Raw genomic sequence first — 15,952 nt, forward strand, 5'->3', positions numbered from 1 at the left:
ACTGCAGTTCGCTTAAACCCTCGCGGCACGATTCCAGAGGTCTCGGCAGTAATGAGGAAAATTTTAATGAAGAAACTAGATGCGTTACGGGAAATTGATGGTAATTAGGCAAGGGATAGCAATCAGCGCGCGTTACCTTTAGGAACAGCAGACAGGTATTCTAGCTCAGCGTGAAAAACGGAATCGAATAAACGGAACCCTTCTCTCCGGTTACCTGCACTAATAGCAGTCGCTTATGATGCTAACGGCTGATGCGTGAAGATATCGTGCTTATGCGGGTGGTTTTACATACATGCGAGGATTTGCGTAAAACTCCACTCGCACATGATGGATCTAACAACGGCGGGATGCTATTCTAATTGGTCGATAAACTTTACCATTATGCAACTCATTTCATGATTAGCTGCAACAACATGTTATCGTTACTGCGATAACATGATGCAAGAGTTAGGCTAACATGCGCTCCCAAAACAAGGTGCGGTAATGAAGCTTTTTATCGCCATTCGCCAACCACTTTGTTGTTACACTGATAAGAAAACATATTATGAACGCTGGTCCATGAATTATTAACAACTTTACGCCGCTTCCTAACCGAGCTTTGCTTTGCTTGGCCACAACAGTTAAAACACACACACAACCACATAGCCGCTCGCTGTCGTTGAACTTCACAACTAATTCCTTGTCCACACGCAATTGAACGAGTTCATCGTGGAAAGTGCACTGGTTAGAAGCCACTACCGTAATACCTCAACAACAATGAGCTTTGCACTGTGGCGAGCAAAGCACACAAAAAGCACAACACACACGTTCAAAAGTATATTTTTCCCCCATTTTTTTATTTTTGCATGCTGTCGAAAGGATTCACTCTTTACACCGAATGGCTTTCCACTGCCAGCAGAAGGAACAAACAAACGAAAATGAGTGACACAACAAAAAACCCAGCAAACAAACAAACAAAAAATGGCCAGCACCAGAAAAGCATTAGCATCCCCCAAGCTTCTCCAGCATCGCCACCGTCGGGGATGGTGCGGTTTTAAATTAACTTTCCACCCGTAGAAGCGTGCCAGAGTGGAAGTGCCGCATGGCCGGCGGACACTCCATCATCACCGCTAGCCAATGTTGACAAGCCTCAGACGGATGGATGGGTTGAGTTCGTGCTGTGCGGTTGCGAGAGCGCAAATCTTAACATCTATCCGGTTAGCCTTTTATTACCCAGCTCTGCCGGTCCTGTCCTGTCGCAGCTGTGAAGTTGTGTGGCCCGGGTACCGTGGCAACGAGAGTGAACTTAAGAAGTCCTTTCGGCCATCGGGTTTCCTCCGGGATGCAAGTCACGAAGTGAAGTTGGCCCTGCCGGGGCCACGAACAACGAACGGTGGCGTAAACGCAGAAAGCACTTTACGCAGTGCAGAAACACTTCTTGTGCGGTACGGTTCGAGCCCGTACACTGCTAGCTGAGCTAGCTGAGTATCTGAAGAACTGTGGCCACTTCCGGTTGGGGCTTTATTCTTTCATCTTTTCCAAAGTGTCACAGTTTTACATCGGCGCTGGTAGAGAGAAGAACGGGAATCGTTTATTCTCGGGACAGGAATTACGCTTGGTGCGTTGCACTTCCTTCGAGTGGACAACAACAGTTGGACGTTCGGTACAGCGTTCGCATAGCCCACAGGGCGGAAGGTCGTACGAGAAAGTCCGCAAAAAAGGGTGTAACAGGGGAAGGTGCTATTTATCAGTAACAATGCCCAACACAATGCTGGAGTCGGGGGTTTGTTGTGGAACCAATTTAGGACACTTCCACATACCACTCCAACGCCTGCTCAGCTCTGGAGAATGAAAAACTCTCCGGTGGATTGAGGATGAATTATTAACCCCTGGGAATTTGGGATGGCTTAAACAAATAACAAATGATGTAATCAAAAGCGCTTGCCGTCGAAAAGCTCAGTCCTGCAAAGGATCATCGCCCGTTGTACGTTGCAATATGAAGATTGCCCAAGGTCGATGACTAGAAATTATTAATTTTCCCTGCTGCTAGTTTTCCCTGCTAGCCCTTCCTCAATATTAGTGGAATTGACGAGAAAAATCGACATTTCATACCCAGGTTTAACTTTGTGACCCCAGCTTGCGTGTTCATCATCGGCGTCCCACAAAACAGTCCACAGCTGGCAAACATTAGCCGTAATTAGCTTGATTGAAGTGTTGCGAATGCGAAAGTAAAACCGTCCAGTCAGTCCGCAACACACGGAAGATTCCAGGCATTGTCACACGAAGCGTCCCGACACGATGTGGGACGGAAAAACACAGCGTACATATTTTCCCATAAATAATGTCGACATGTCGTCGATGGTGCGCTTCCACGCGCAGGCACGTTCCGGGATGCAGTTGTCGGCAGCACATGCACCACACAGAAAGCGCATCATGTCACCGTCAACGATCGCTAATGAAAATTGTTCCCATCAAACGCACATCGACCGGATGATGACATGGAGCTCGTAATTGTACGGGAATTGAGCTTTTTCGAATGGAAACATGTGCACCGGAGGTTTTCCCGGGCACTTCGTTTAAGGTGTCGGCCACGAGCACCAGCACTGGTGCTGCCCTCTGCTGGGGCAAACGAACAAAAGTTTAATTGAATTAAATTGATTTAAAATTAAACATAAATTTTCACTCTCTACGCTACCACCGGCACACGTATGTGCGCGTGTGTGTGTGTGTGCGTGTCTGTTGGGGAATGTCCAAAGCGTTGGTACGTCTGGGTCAGATGGTGATAGTCAGACATATTACCGGTCGGTGCCGCAATGGACTCGTCCAACCCCCAAAACTCCTTTATGCCATTCGCACCGGACGACGGATGTCCATGGAAATGACATTTTCAGGAACAGTATCCGAAATTTCACGTCCAGATCGTAGGCCGACCGTCGCCGGTGCCGGTGCGAGATAGTTCTGGGTATTATGGGGATCCTCATCACAGCACGAATGGCAGCTGGCGAACAACGATGACACAAAGGCGCACACAAACGCATGCCACATAACTCCCTCGCATGTGTTTGATGCTTGCGAGCACGGACGGAAGCACGGCGGAGAGGTCACACATTCTGTCGTTGGCATAAGGTTCGATTCCCGCTTCTGCACCTCGTCCGCGTCAACCTTCCCCAGCCAATTCGGGTACCTATACGTCATCGGAGCAAATCATCAGTCACCGGGACGGGACACGGAAAAGAACGATCTGCGGGCGATGGCACCAGCAGCAACACGACCTGGCTGCGACATGGTGATGAATTCTCTTTAATGCTCTCCACAAACAAGCTGCCTCATTTTGCCGGCAGGACCGTCCGACCGGTCGTCAGGTGAAACGCAACGTGTACGAAAAGAGAATTCATGATGTGAAAGATCCCTCCGCCCGGCATGTTTCGGTGTATGTCTATTTGAGTTGGAATCAACCTTCACTGCCCGAACGTCCCGACTCCACGCTGGTGATAAATATGGAGCATTTTTGGGGAGACATTTTACCGAAAAATATAGACGAAGTGAGGTAAAAATAGGCACCATGCCATAAGTCATCCCCCGAAGCATTCGCTATTCGGATTCGGACCGAAATTCTTTCGACACGCTGGATCCTCTGGTGGCCCAATATTCGAATCACGTTGACACCTAAACAATGTCCCTGACGCCCGTCCCCATCCGGGCGAACGCGTGCAGAAAAAGCGTATAGTTAACCGCATGTTTTATAGCTATTTTTATCTGCAGTCATTATTTAGTAACATGTTTAGCACAATTATTGCACAAAAATAGCAACAAAACGGTCGACAGTCGAGATGGTCGAGATGGAAATATAACGTGCAACGAGATACTCGTTTGATGTCAGTAAAGTATGTACAAAAAAGCATGCTATTAAAACGTGTCAATTTACATTTGCTCATAACGCTTGTTATTAGATGTAACAATGGTATACAGTCATTTCCCGAGTTTCGCGACACTCGAATTCGAGATACGCGAATCTCAAAAATTTGACAGTTCGTGTAAATTTGTATGTGAAATTGACGTTTTTATTTGTGAAATTTTAAATTTTCCCAAAAATACGTTAAATTTTTTATATTAGAATAATAATAATTTCGGCTACAATTTACTCGAATTGTCGAAATAAATGTCAAAACATCAATTGTTAATGAGCTTCCTAACGTAGTCGATCCCAGAATTTTAAATATAAACGATATTATAGAGGCAATTCGAGTTACGCGAAAATTTAAGTTTCGAGAATTTCTCCGGCACGCATTATTCGCGTAACTCGGTAAAAGACTGAACAGTGGTCGACCAAATAAAGTGCCTACTACATATTTTTCACATTTTTCTTCATTTTGTGGATCACATCCAAGTAAACAGGAAGGAATTCTTACCAATAGTGAGCTTTTTTTAATGAAAATGTCTAGACCATAAACAATAAAGGGGTGAACATTAAAGAAAATCGATTACTTCACACGATTTATCAACTGATTACATTATTTGTTCTCTGTAAATCTTTGAAGGATATTGTTTTTATTTTATATTAGCAAAACCCTTTGGGTTTCAGTAAACTGTTAATGAAACTACAAAAATATATGAAAACAATTCAAAACAATACAGAGAAATTTGATAAAAAAGGAGGTGGAAGCTTTATGTTGCCTTCCACTGTACATTACGTATAGAATATTAATCATAATCAGCATGTTTGCAGGCCGATTACATCGAACTTACGCGAACTCTGCATGCTTGATTATCGTACTAAAACTTTAATTTCAATCATTATTCGCTTAAACGCTTCACTTTTCCGCTGCCGTCCTAGAATAGAATACCACTTCAAAGCGAAGCATGGCCTGTAATTGATCGGCTAAACCAGCCGTATGGTAAGCATGTTAGTGCGAAGAGACTCACAAAAAAGTTGAGTAATGCAGTGGTGAAATTTTAATTGCATCACATAGATCACGCGCGTACAGCTGGGAGCCCCGCTGCACATCGAGCGATACAACAGCTGAAAACATTTTCGAAACAACTTAACCAGCCACCCATCACTCTTTCCCATCATAAACGACCAGCGAATGCCTTTGATCCTAAATTTTGCCCCCTCCCCGGTCCCGAACCCGGCCGGTCCCGATCCGCCATGCCAAGCTGCGATGGAAGAATTCAATTCCTAGCCAAACAACACGCTGTCGCGCTCTCGACTCCGTTGTGACACGGCCAGCGATGGGTTTTCCACCCTGTTTGTTGATGCGCGCGTACGTGAGCATTGAACCGTGGCACTAAATTAGTGCATGCTCGGTACGTGTCCACCAAACCAGCAGGAGACGAGCGTCATTGTCATTATACGTTGCGTTCGGTCCGTCCATTCGTTCGGTCGCGCTTGGTGCTTTCATGTGGTTTCCAAACACAATACGCGCCAAACATGCGCCGGAAGAGTTGCCTCCCGGTGGAAAATTGCGCCACGTGCAACCATTTCTCGTGGACGTAGTTTTAATAGCAGTGATTTTGCTGGTCACACAACCGAAAGAATTTCCATTGTGTGTTATTTCATGGTGTTTTTTTTATATCCTTTTTGTCTCTTTTGCGACTGAAATCACTCCTTCGCTTCTGTGGGGAATAATAAAAAAAGAGGTTTCTTAAATACCAGCACCACCGTTCATTGCACCGTTCCGTCTTGGTGGATTGGTGACTGTATGGTTGATTATTTTTTAAATACCACGCTTTATGTCCATTAAATCCTCTTGGTTCAGTGCACCGTTTATTCACAATGATCTTACCGAGAGTCGCTCGAATCCTTCATACCTGCACAATGCCACCGCTGGTGAACGACTCTTTCGGCGAGCCGTACATTTGCCTATCCAGTCTGCTCACAACCACTGGAAGGCAGCAGCTGGTCTTGTAAACTGGCCATCCGACACACAAAACCGCGCCATTAGCCACCGTGCATGCAACGAGTTTTGCAGCGGTGGTGTTGTTTTTCCGGCCAAGCTTTTCACACCAACGTCGCCGGGGAGATGGCATGCAGCATGAAATTGATAATCATGATAAATGGGGATTAGGCTTGGCTCTGCAGTGGCCATTTAACGCGTGGGACGTAGTACGCGGGCGAGAGCACAGCGTGGGGAGCGAGCCGCAACTTAGATGATCCTTCCGAAGCCTTGTACAGCAGTAAATAAAATCTTAAATCCCGCTTCATGTACTGGCGCTGGTGTGCATGCCTCGAGTGTCCGAACCGAACCGCACTGCACATAACGTACATGGACGTATATTTTTATGTCCATTTTCTTTTTCCGGCCCCGGCCTCGCATGATGGGAGGGGATAGGCACATAGTGCAACAATGGCGCTGCGTGGTTTTGCATCTTAAGTTGTCCACTTACGACCATTTTCTAATGCAGCAGAAACACGTCGTCATGCTATCGGGTCTAATCGGTAGTAATCAGTTAAGTGCTGTGGATTTATTAACCTTTATCGTCCACTCTCGATCTGAGAAACGCTCGATGAACACTTGCAGCAAGAGCAGTACCAACAAAATCACCAAACGACGAACACCGAGGAAGTGTTCAATAAATTGCTAGATTAAGGGTTTCATTCCATCGTCTGAAAAGTTGTACAAGTTGTTTGAAAGCTTCAATTGTTCCAATTGCACGAGCTGGGCTGCCTCTCTACAAACGGTGTCGATTATTCGTTAAATTTTGTTTTCCTTCAACCAAAAAAAAAAAAAAAACAAAAACCCCAAAATTTGGACCCCTTTTTTGCGATAAGGTGCGATCGAATATTCTATTCCAATGCAATCACCGATGGCCACCGAATACCAAATGAGCCATGGTGCAATATATTCGCATTTCACCAGCCATTAAAAACTTTGCTCCGAAGACCTCGGGACATCGGGGCGGGAAAACATCCACCTGTCCCCGCTTCCCTCGTTTCACCCACCCTTCTCCCTTTCATGTTTCTTTTCTCTGAGTACTCAGTATTGTTCCTGTCCAAGATGGTGCACACCAAGGGGGAGTAGGGGACGGCATCTGAATATGGTGTGTTGGAGTGCAAAAAAGGACCTTCTCCAATGCCACTAAGGTAAAGTGGAGAAACTTAAACTTTTTGCATGAAAATTGGACTCATTTCGAGTAGAATCGGGTCCAGGGATAGGGCTACCAAGCAAAAAAAAAACAGGGGGAAATTGAATATCTTGCCTCCCCGGTTTCATGCTTACACGGCCAGCGCAACGGAATGGATATTCGTATCACCTGATCATCCCTCTCTGTCGCGCTCTCCACGAACACGTGACTGCCCTTTATACCGTGCGCTGGAAGGGAAAATCGAGTTCCCATGCAAGAAGAAATAGCCGTTCTTTCACCGATCCAACAAACGCTTTTTGGAACAATTTCTTGGTGATGCTGAACGCCCCACCAAAGGCGGAACGGAAAGAATCAAAGGAATAGGGGTAGAAAAAATTATGCCGGAAGTTGGAGTAAATATATGACCATTCTGGCACGTCGTCGTCGTCGTCGCCGTCGTTCGCTTTTTTTTTTGGTTGCCACATAACACATAAAGGGGGGAAAAAAGTATTCGCACTGGGGCAAAATCTAGATGAATGCTCTCCATTTTCTCACCACGCTCTGCTACACCCTTAAAAGGCATGGTACACGGCACCTACAGTACACTCCCACCCATTCGCTCGTATGCATCAAAAGAAAATCCTTCCTATTTATTATGTCAACTTGTACAGTGAATACGAAATTAGTTCTCGTGTCGGAGTTTTTCGCTCCGACATCAAAACCGAACCATACATACACGGCATGCTCGGATGGATGGAAAAACATTCGCTCGGTATGAGCGAACCCCGTTCAATTCCCGGGCCGGCCCCTCCGGCCACAGATATCGATTGCGGCAATCCGACGGTGCCAGCGCCGTGTTGACCACGTGCGGATATAATGTGAGGATGATTGGAAAAGCATATCATTTATCCTTTAATTGACCTGTGGCATCCGGGGTTTCGGGTGAAAGATATGTTTGAATCTTAACCGGAATTATGTATCGGATTAAGCGAACACCGTACGCACAAGGAAAAACACACCGATATATAGCGCACATATATCCGGCTTAACAAAAGACCCCGGCTCTGTGCGGGGAAATTGATTTCCCAATTTCTTCAATAACCACCAAAATGAATGCAAATACGCATTAAGAGAAAAACACACACACACACACACACACACACACATAGAAACGCTCATCAATTGGAAATCCACAGCGAAATGGTCCGTGTCGTGGAGCTTTAAATTGCGATACAACCTCGAATTTCCCTCTCCGAACACCCAATCATCGAACGTACAACTGATCCGGTTGGAAAAAAATACAATAAAAATCGGCTCTTTTTAAGCGCTCGCTACGGAAATACTGTGAAATTGCTACTTTACTTTATGCGCAACTTTTGGCTGCGTGGAGAAAAATGTTCGCTTTACCGGTGACCGTTAAACCGGCATTGCCATTCATAGCATCGCCGCGAACGGTCGTCACAAGCAAATAGGGCAACGCACGAATGACGCACAAGAAACACATGCTATTGAATGGAATTAATTAAACGCGCGGCACACAACATGCAAATTACCTCAGTAATGCCTCAAAAGACAACGGTTCTAGGGTGGAAAATTCTCCGAAAAAATGGGGGCAAAAAATATTGCAACATTCAACTATCTCTTCAAAACAAACAATTCGTACGAATTGGCCAATCAAAACAGCGCGAAAAAGCATTGCAAGCTTGTTTTAATTAAAGATCTTTTTTTTCCACCGGCTGTTCCGCGATAAATCGCGAACAGGAACAAGAATTTGATTTTTCGTTCGCTTTTAAACAGTGAACCGTACCGGCCATGTAAATGGTGCTCAAGCACCTCATTCACGTCACCTGAGGAACGCTGCTATTGGCTCAGCTGTCACGAACCGGGCGCGATGCTGTCGATTCTCTGCCTCGCAGAGGCCACTTAGTGTCCAGCGCTTTTATTGCTCGTCTGTGAAGGGAATTCCATTACCCGGCCGATATAAAATTGTCCATTTGGCTTTTGTTTTTCGCATTCACACAGCCGGGTGCTCTCGCTGCCAGAAACAACGGTGGCAAAGTGTCGTCCGCATGTAAATGGCAATGTGTTGAACCGCATTGTACCCGAAAGCATCGTGCTGGCGCTTGTGTACAATTGAGTGCATTAAACAAGGTCCTTTGATGCATCGGAACATTGTCTGCCCCCTTGAGTGTTCCGATCGTGCGTGGTTGTTTCAATAGCCGCGTCATCAGTGCGTTTTGTTCCTGCCTTTTGTGCATTCGGACAGTTCGATTGAATGGTAATTGTAACTGTGTTTCCTATAAAACGGCAATGTTGCGCAAAACAATCGGTTCCACCATTGGTAAACAATCAACATAGTCAAGCGCTTTAAAAGCATATGCATTTTTTATCGTAAGCCTATTTTACATCAGCATAACAAATCAGTTAATCTTTGTGATTATTTTATGATGCGATAATTCAAAACTCAATTGAGTTGCTTTGATTCGTTGCCTAGAATTAATTACACTGAATTTGTTGAATAATTGTATGCCTTTTGGGCGCACGTTCATGTTAAAGCTCGCTCCATTTATTGCACTCCCGACCAAAAGGTCTTACAATCACTGACCCCCGGTGAATTTACGCCACGATTTAAGCGTCGAGCAAAATCATTAATACCGTATCAATTGTTCCATCCACGATTCCCATCGGCTGACAGCTGCAGACACGATAAATAGTTCCCGCTCTGTCCCGGGCATCGTTAGAGCGAAAGCTCGTTTTATAATCGTTCATAGCAGGTGCTTCCCGTAAGGCATAATACGAATAATCGTGCAAAGACAGTGCGCCGAAAACCAGACCATCAGAGATGGCGAAACGGAATGTGTCGTTATTAATACTTAAACTTTATCCCGATCGACATATTTGACCGCACCGGTCCTGTCCACCTCCCCCCGGAAAGATCGCATCTTGGTTCGCTTTCTTTTTGCAAAATTTTGACCCCGGTTTGAAAATGTTCCGGCCCAACTGCGAACTATCACCCGGACGTGGGAGGTAGAGTGGGAAGAATTGGGGCGTCCTAGGGCGAAGGTTTCACACCATTAAAAGCACTTAGTCAAAATCAATTGAGCAGTGTACTTCCCACCGAAGTGGCTCTTTATCATTTTGTCGGAAAATTAATTGAAACTATAGATCACTATACTCGGCACAAGGTTCGTTATTCTCGCCGTACATGCTTCACGTAGGAAAAAAAGCCCTCCCACCTACCTTCGATGGCCACAACCACATTCCCGGGGTTAAAGAGGTGGACTACTTTTCCTCCCGAGGCCGCTCGTGTAATCGCCAACAGGTTATAACTCTACCGGATGACCCCTCTTTATCGATGCTCGATCGGTTCGGAACGTCAGTGCACATGTACCGACTCCACTTAATCTCACCATCTGCTCCACGCCTGAGTCTCCGCTGGGAATGGCAACCCAAAGCGACAATCCCTCTGACAAAGCTGTGTGTCTGTGTGTTGTGCATTTTTCCGAGATGGGGTCTAAAAATTTATGAGCCTTCGTATGAACTTTATAATCGATGCTTCGCCTTACCTTGCATAATACATCCCACGCATACCATCGCAAACGGGTGGATCCATCTTTCCCCCTGTGCCCTTCCCTTCGAGCGAATTGTTTGCCGAAGCAGCGTCTAATGTTAAAACGGTTCTCCGGATGCCGAAACGAACCGAAACAGCACAGACATTCCACCGATAAGCGGATGAGATTTCCTGTCCCAACCAACCAATCCTTCCGCAGTGTGTGAGTGTTGCTGCTGCTGCGTTTGTATTATTCGTTCCTATGCCGATTCTGATGAAGAGCTGTTGTGGTTTCAAGGGAAGGTTTGTTTTTCTTGAGCATTTTGCCAGCGGGGCCAAAAAAACACGAAAGCGAACGAGGCAGATGTATTAAAAAAATTATGGGAAATAATTAAAAATTTATAGCATCACAACAACTACTAGCCTCGCCCCTGTCTACCTACCTACTTATCAGGCGGCACAACCGTCAGGCACGGTCGAGAGCCACCGTCAGCCAATCTCGCCCGTGTCTAAAGGTCGAAAAAATGCTTCACATTTCGAAATTTCGTATTTTTTCTTTATTTCTTGTTTTTTTTTGTTTTTTGCTCCCAAGCAATGGAAACAATCTTCAAGTTCCGACCGACAAACGGGCGCTTTACTGCGAGTTTGAATGCTTCAAACGGTTTCCGTACGGAGAATCGCGATTGCTTTACTTTTATTTCATCTTCAAGAATGCTCGCTTCAGATTTGGTGAAGTAAACAAGATCAGGCATTTGGCAAGATCCTCCGTCGAAGGGCTGGGGCTCTATTTAAGCTTTTCGGGCCGTGTAATGAGGTTGAAGTGCTGTGCAGCAACTAAAAGCAGCAGTCAAAGTTTTCAGATTTGGTGCAGTTCCTGGTACCATAAACAGGGTCACGAATGAAATAAAACAGCCACCTAGACTATGTTCAGATTCTTCCTTCACCGAGTTTTATGATTCCCGGAAGCTAAACCCGTAAATGACGATTTTTCACTCACGGCACAAACGAATTTAGCTCGCCTTCAGCTTTTCGGCCGAACGGATACGGGTGTCACGGGAAGGGACATTCACTACGGTTCCACTACGGTCATCACAGAAAATGACCGCGACATCCGCGTGCAACGCGACGAAATGCGCAAAGTTCGCTTTGCGTTGCCAAAACCGCACATACCGGGCGGTCGTGGACATCAACTTTCGGAGCAACTTTCTCGCTACGCCATCTCGTTCGCCAGCCACTGGATCTGGATGTTCCGTTTGTTCTTGAGAAAATAATTAATGCAAAAGCCACACTATAGTCGCTTTATCGATAGTTTGCATGAGACATCATTCGCGCAAGAAAATCTCCAACCGGTGCCGACCTCGCCGCTCGTGCTGCCGATTTGAGCGCCAAGCAGGGCGGTGGGTGGGTGTTGTGTGGGGTGCTACCACTTCCCTTCCTTTCACCGGGTTCATGCACCGTCGAAAAGGCTCGACTCATTTCAACCGGAATGTGCAGCCTTTCAATTCGCAAAGAGAACAAGGATAAACAACCCCATTACCATAATCATAATGGAATGTCAAACAACACAAAAGTGCCCCGTGAGTTCTCCGTTCCCGAGGTCGCGCGTCATTGCCAGAAAACCGCTTGCCCTAAAACCGTGGGCCTGCCCCAGCATCTTCCCGGCCTGTTATCGGGAGGATTTTTTTTGTGGGGGTTAGGGAACAACGCCATTCTACGTGGTAGGGCGTGTTGCAAAAGGACAAGTTTTGTGCCATTTCGGTTCTGTTTCCGTCTACCGGGCCGGCACACTGCTTCCGGCCACTGCTTCAGGCCAACGCGTGTGCAGCAGTAGTAGTAATTTGAAATTTTAATTTATTTCTTAATTAGCGGCCAATTCTAAATCTGACAACGTGTTTGACGGTTTCCGAGAAACTCTCATGAATTGCATATTTGTACGGGTGTTTAGCGACCGATTTGCAGTTCGAGTTGGAGTTGTTTGTTTTCATTCCTACTCAATTATGCTTGCTTTATTGATTTTTTTTTATGTTGGTTTTGTTAACCAATCCACCTATTTAATTGTAGCAACGCTGCACACTGTGAATTACACCCGACAGAGGGTAGCACGAGCAACAACTTCAATGCTCACGAAAACATTTGCTCATTAAATGTTCATAGTTGTGAAGTTGTTTTGCAATGTTTGGATGACAGATTAAATGGATAAATTAAATACATAGTATGTACATACAGTTACACAAGGTTTACTATTGCATGTGAAGTTCAAGTGTCCAAATGTCAAGCACTTTGCCCGTCCCCCTAGACATTTCGAGTAGTTTTTCACACGTTCCTCAACCCGCGCACCTCTCTTGGTCCACACATTTCTGGTTGCACACAAGATTTCGTATTGACCTCTCTTTCTCGAATATGTCGGTCCTACTCTAAAGACGACCAACGACCAGTTTCGATCCACCCGAACGTGTCTGTACACAGTGATTTCACATGTATGATTGTGTTGGTGCATATGAAACGCGAGTTGTTGAAATTTTGACAAGTCCAAGGAAGCCGGTAAGCAAAACAATAACAACCGCGAATCCGAACTTATATTTTATATCTTTTTAGCAAAACAATTGTTCTGCACGGATTAAAATGTAAGTCGGAACCATCCCAGCATCTGCGCCGTCGCCAATGGATAAAGAAACGCCGCGAAACTCAACGCATTGGCGTGTTTCGGTACAGTTTCAGTGCCGGTATAGACGGAGAAGATCTTTGGTAAGTAAAATCGTTTTTATATGGTAAATATAGTGAATTAATTAGCGGAAATGTTATAAAATGTGTTGTAGAATGTGTTGTGCATAGTTTTAAGCTATTGTGGGTGGAAAAGTGGGGTTATCGAGATCCTTGTGCTGCAAACGCGCACTCGCACACACAGAAGATGAACCCCCTAATTTTGCCCAGTCCATACAAAAATCCCCTAATTTGTATCTGGTTCTATTTTGATACCAGCATCGCTGAAAATAGTGTAACATCAAGTGCGAAGTGATTTACTAGTGTTATATCAACACAGTTGTGCATTCATTTACGGGTTTAACCGCAATAAACCAATTATATGCTCAACGCATAATTTGGTGTTGTGGGTGAGAAGTGAGGTTAGGTGAACCACTCCTCGAGTGAAATGATTCTGATTCGGGAACCAAAACGGATTTGCAACTTTTCCCTGGCCATTCGGAATGAAAGACAAGACACTGTTCTTAGTTATTATTGTGTGAATAGTGCGTTTCCGTGACCCGAGGATGAGCTTACGACATGTTTGTGGTGTTATGTTCGCTTTCCGGGTCGCTATCCGCGACGTTCCGTCTTAAGAATTCGGATTGCGTTTCCGTCGTGTGTGATCTGGGGTTAAACCTATTTTAAGCTTGGGTTGATTATCGTTCAATCCGTTGCAAAATGTCCTTTTGGTTTACTATAATCTGCAAAAGCACTGTAGTGCTAATTGTACGTGGCATCCACCGTGTGATGGAATGCGACTAATGTATAGTTTTTTGTTGTTAGCGTTGATAAGTAAATTTATAATTTGATTATTATTTCTACCAATAACACAATTCGATCTCATCTTTCGATGGCAGATGTTCATCATGCGCTCACCGTTGTCCGACCGACTCTTCCAAGGAGATACTACACAGTTGTGTGATCATACTGAGATTTGCAAACGAATGTGCAATACCGGAATATGAAGCTCGTCTCGTCAAACAGGAGTAAGTATATAATAATGAATATTTTATTCAATTATCGATACCAGACTAATTTAGGTTTATAGGTCTGTCGAGATGTTTATCAAGGAAGCATCCGTCTGCTGACGTTGCGGAACATTGGGTTATGAAATTGTTGTTCTAGTGTCTCATGTCCACAGGATCGTGTTGTAGTCTGGCATGGCGTTGCATAATTCTATATTATTTCATTCCAATATTAAATTGGCATTGTTTTCCTACCATGTCAATTAAATGTATCATTTTATCCTATTTACAGAATACGGATTCAACTTGCTCTGCGCTCAACTTCCTTTGTTCATCTGGAGGGTCTCACGCTGACGGCTTGGTAACTTTCAAACCTAGAGTATCCACTCCATCCTGTATTGTCAAGTGACACAATCCGCCCGAGTGTTTCGGACTACCTCATACACCCACGCTTGGACATACGGTGACAACAGCTTCTACTACGCACAACGAGGACGTGACGGAATAGGAGATGAGTAGCAGAGCCTGTGGGGCCGTCAATATATTCGAATCCAGACCCCATTGCAGAGCAGTGTAAGTATTTATCGTTTAATTTTATTTGATATCTAAGAAATGTCCTTTTAACAATTATCAATTAAATTAATCCATCTCATCCTATTTATAGAACGCGGGATCGATCCATCGATCTAATACAACGGATAATTTCATCGTTGCAGATTGTAAAAGGTAAATGTGATAACAACGTAAATCATTGTAACACAGTGCTTGAAAGGGTTTGTATAGAATTTATCTTTTTTCCCGTCGCACAGTTATCCGATAATTGTAGTATTTTTTTTATTCAAAACGAACGGCCAGGTCGTATTACTTGGTAGTTACAGTATTATAATTATGCAATTCGTTTCACCATTGAAACCTTTTCTTACCATTCTATACATTACGATTTCATGCGTCGTTGCAATGATAGCACATAATTTATCACATTCGTTGTGCTAATATATTACGATGTTTTCTTCTCTATTTTAGTGAAACCATCCTGGGCTGAAGAACAACGAATCGTAATAATTTAAGAAGAATGTTTCTCGTTGAAGATAGGTTCAGATAGGATTCAACTTCGTTTTATTTAGGCTAGGAGATCAGTGCAGATCGTGATCTAGGGTTTAATTAAGAAGATTATTGTACAGAATTAATAATGCAAATTTCAGCTAGGAATAACATCCATATTCTTGCCTTTAACATTCAAAACAATCGTCTGTACTACATTAGGGTAGAATATTAAATCAAAATTGAAACAGTAACGAAAGCTTAAGATTGTTGCCTTACATCAAATCAATAGCCTTTTGTGGTAAAATAGGCACGTTACCATTATATTACCATTATTTTCATGAGGAATAGGTTGTGCGTAATTGTATCCTTTGCAGCATTGCAGGATACTATTGTAATATTTTTTTCAATATTTTTTATCTCACATGTTTGTAAAAACGAAATGTAAAAATGTAGTCAATAAAAAATAATCATTTTTTTTATTAAACTGACAAATAAAATTTAATCAGCTGGGCGAAAGAAAACGAAAATCACCACTACATACACATTCCGAGCGATCTCACACACACACATGCATACCCCTGGGCTGCAAACGCTCACTCACACACCC

Source organism: Anopheles moucheti, chromosome 2, assembly GCF_943734755.1.
Source record: "Anopheles moucheti chromosome 2, idAnoMoucSN_F20_07, whole genome shotgun sequence".
Taxonomy (NCBI): domain Eukaryota; kingdom Metazoa; phylum Arthropoda; class Insecta; order Diptera; family Culicidae; genus Anopheles; species Anopheles moucheti.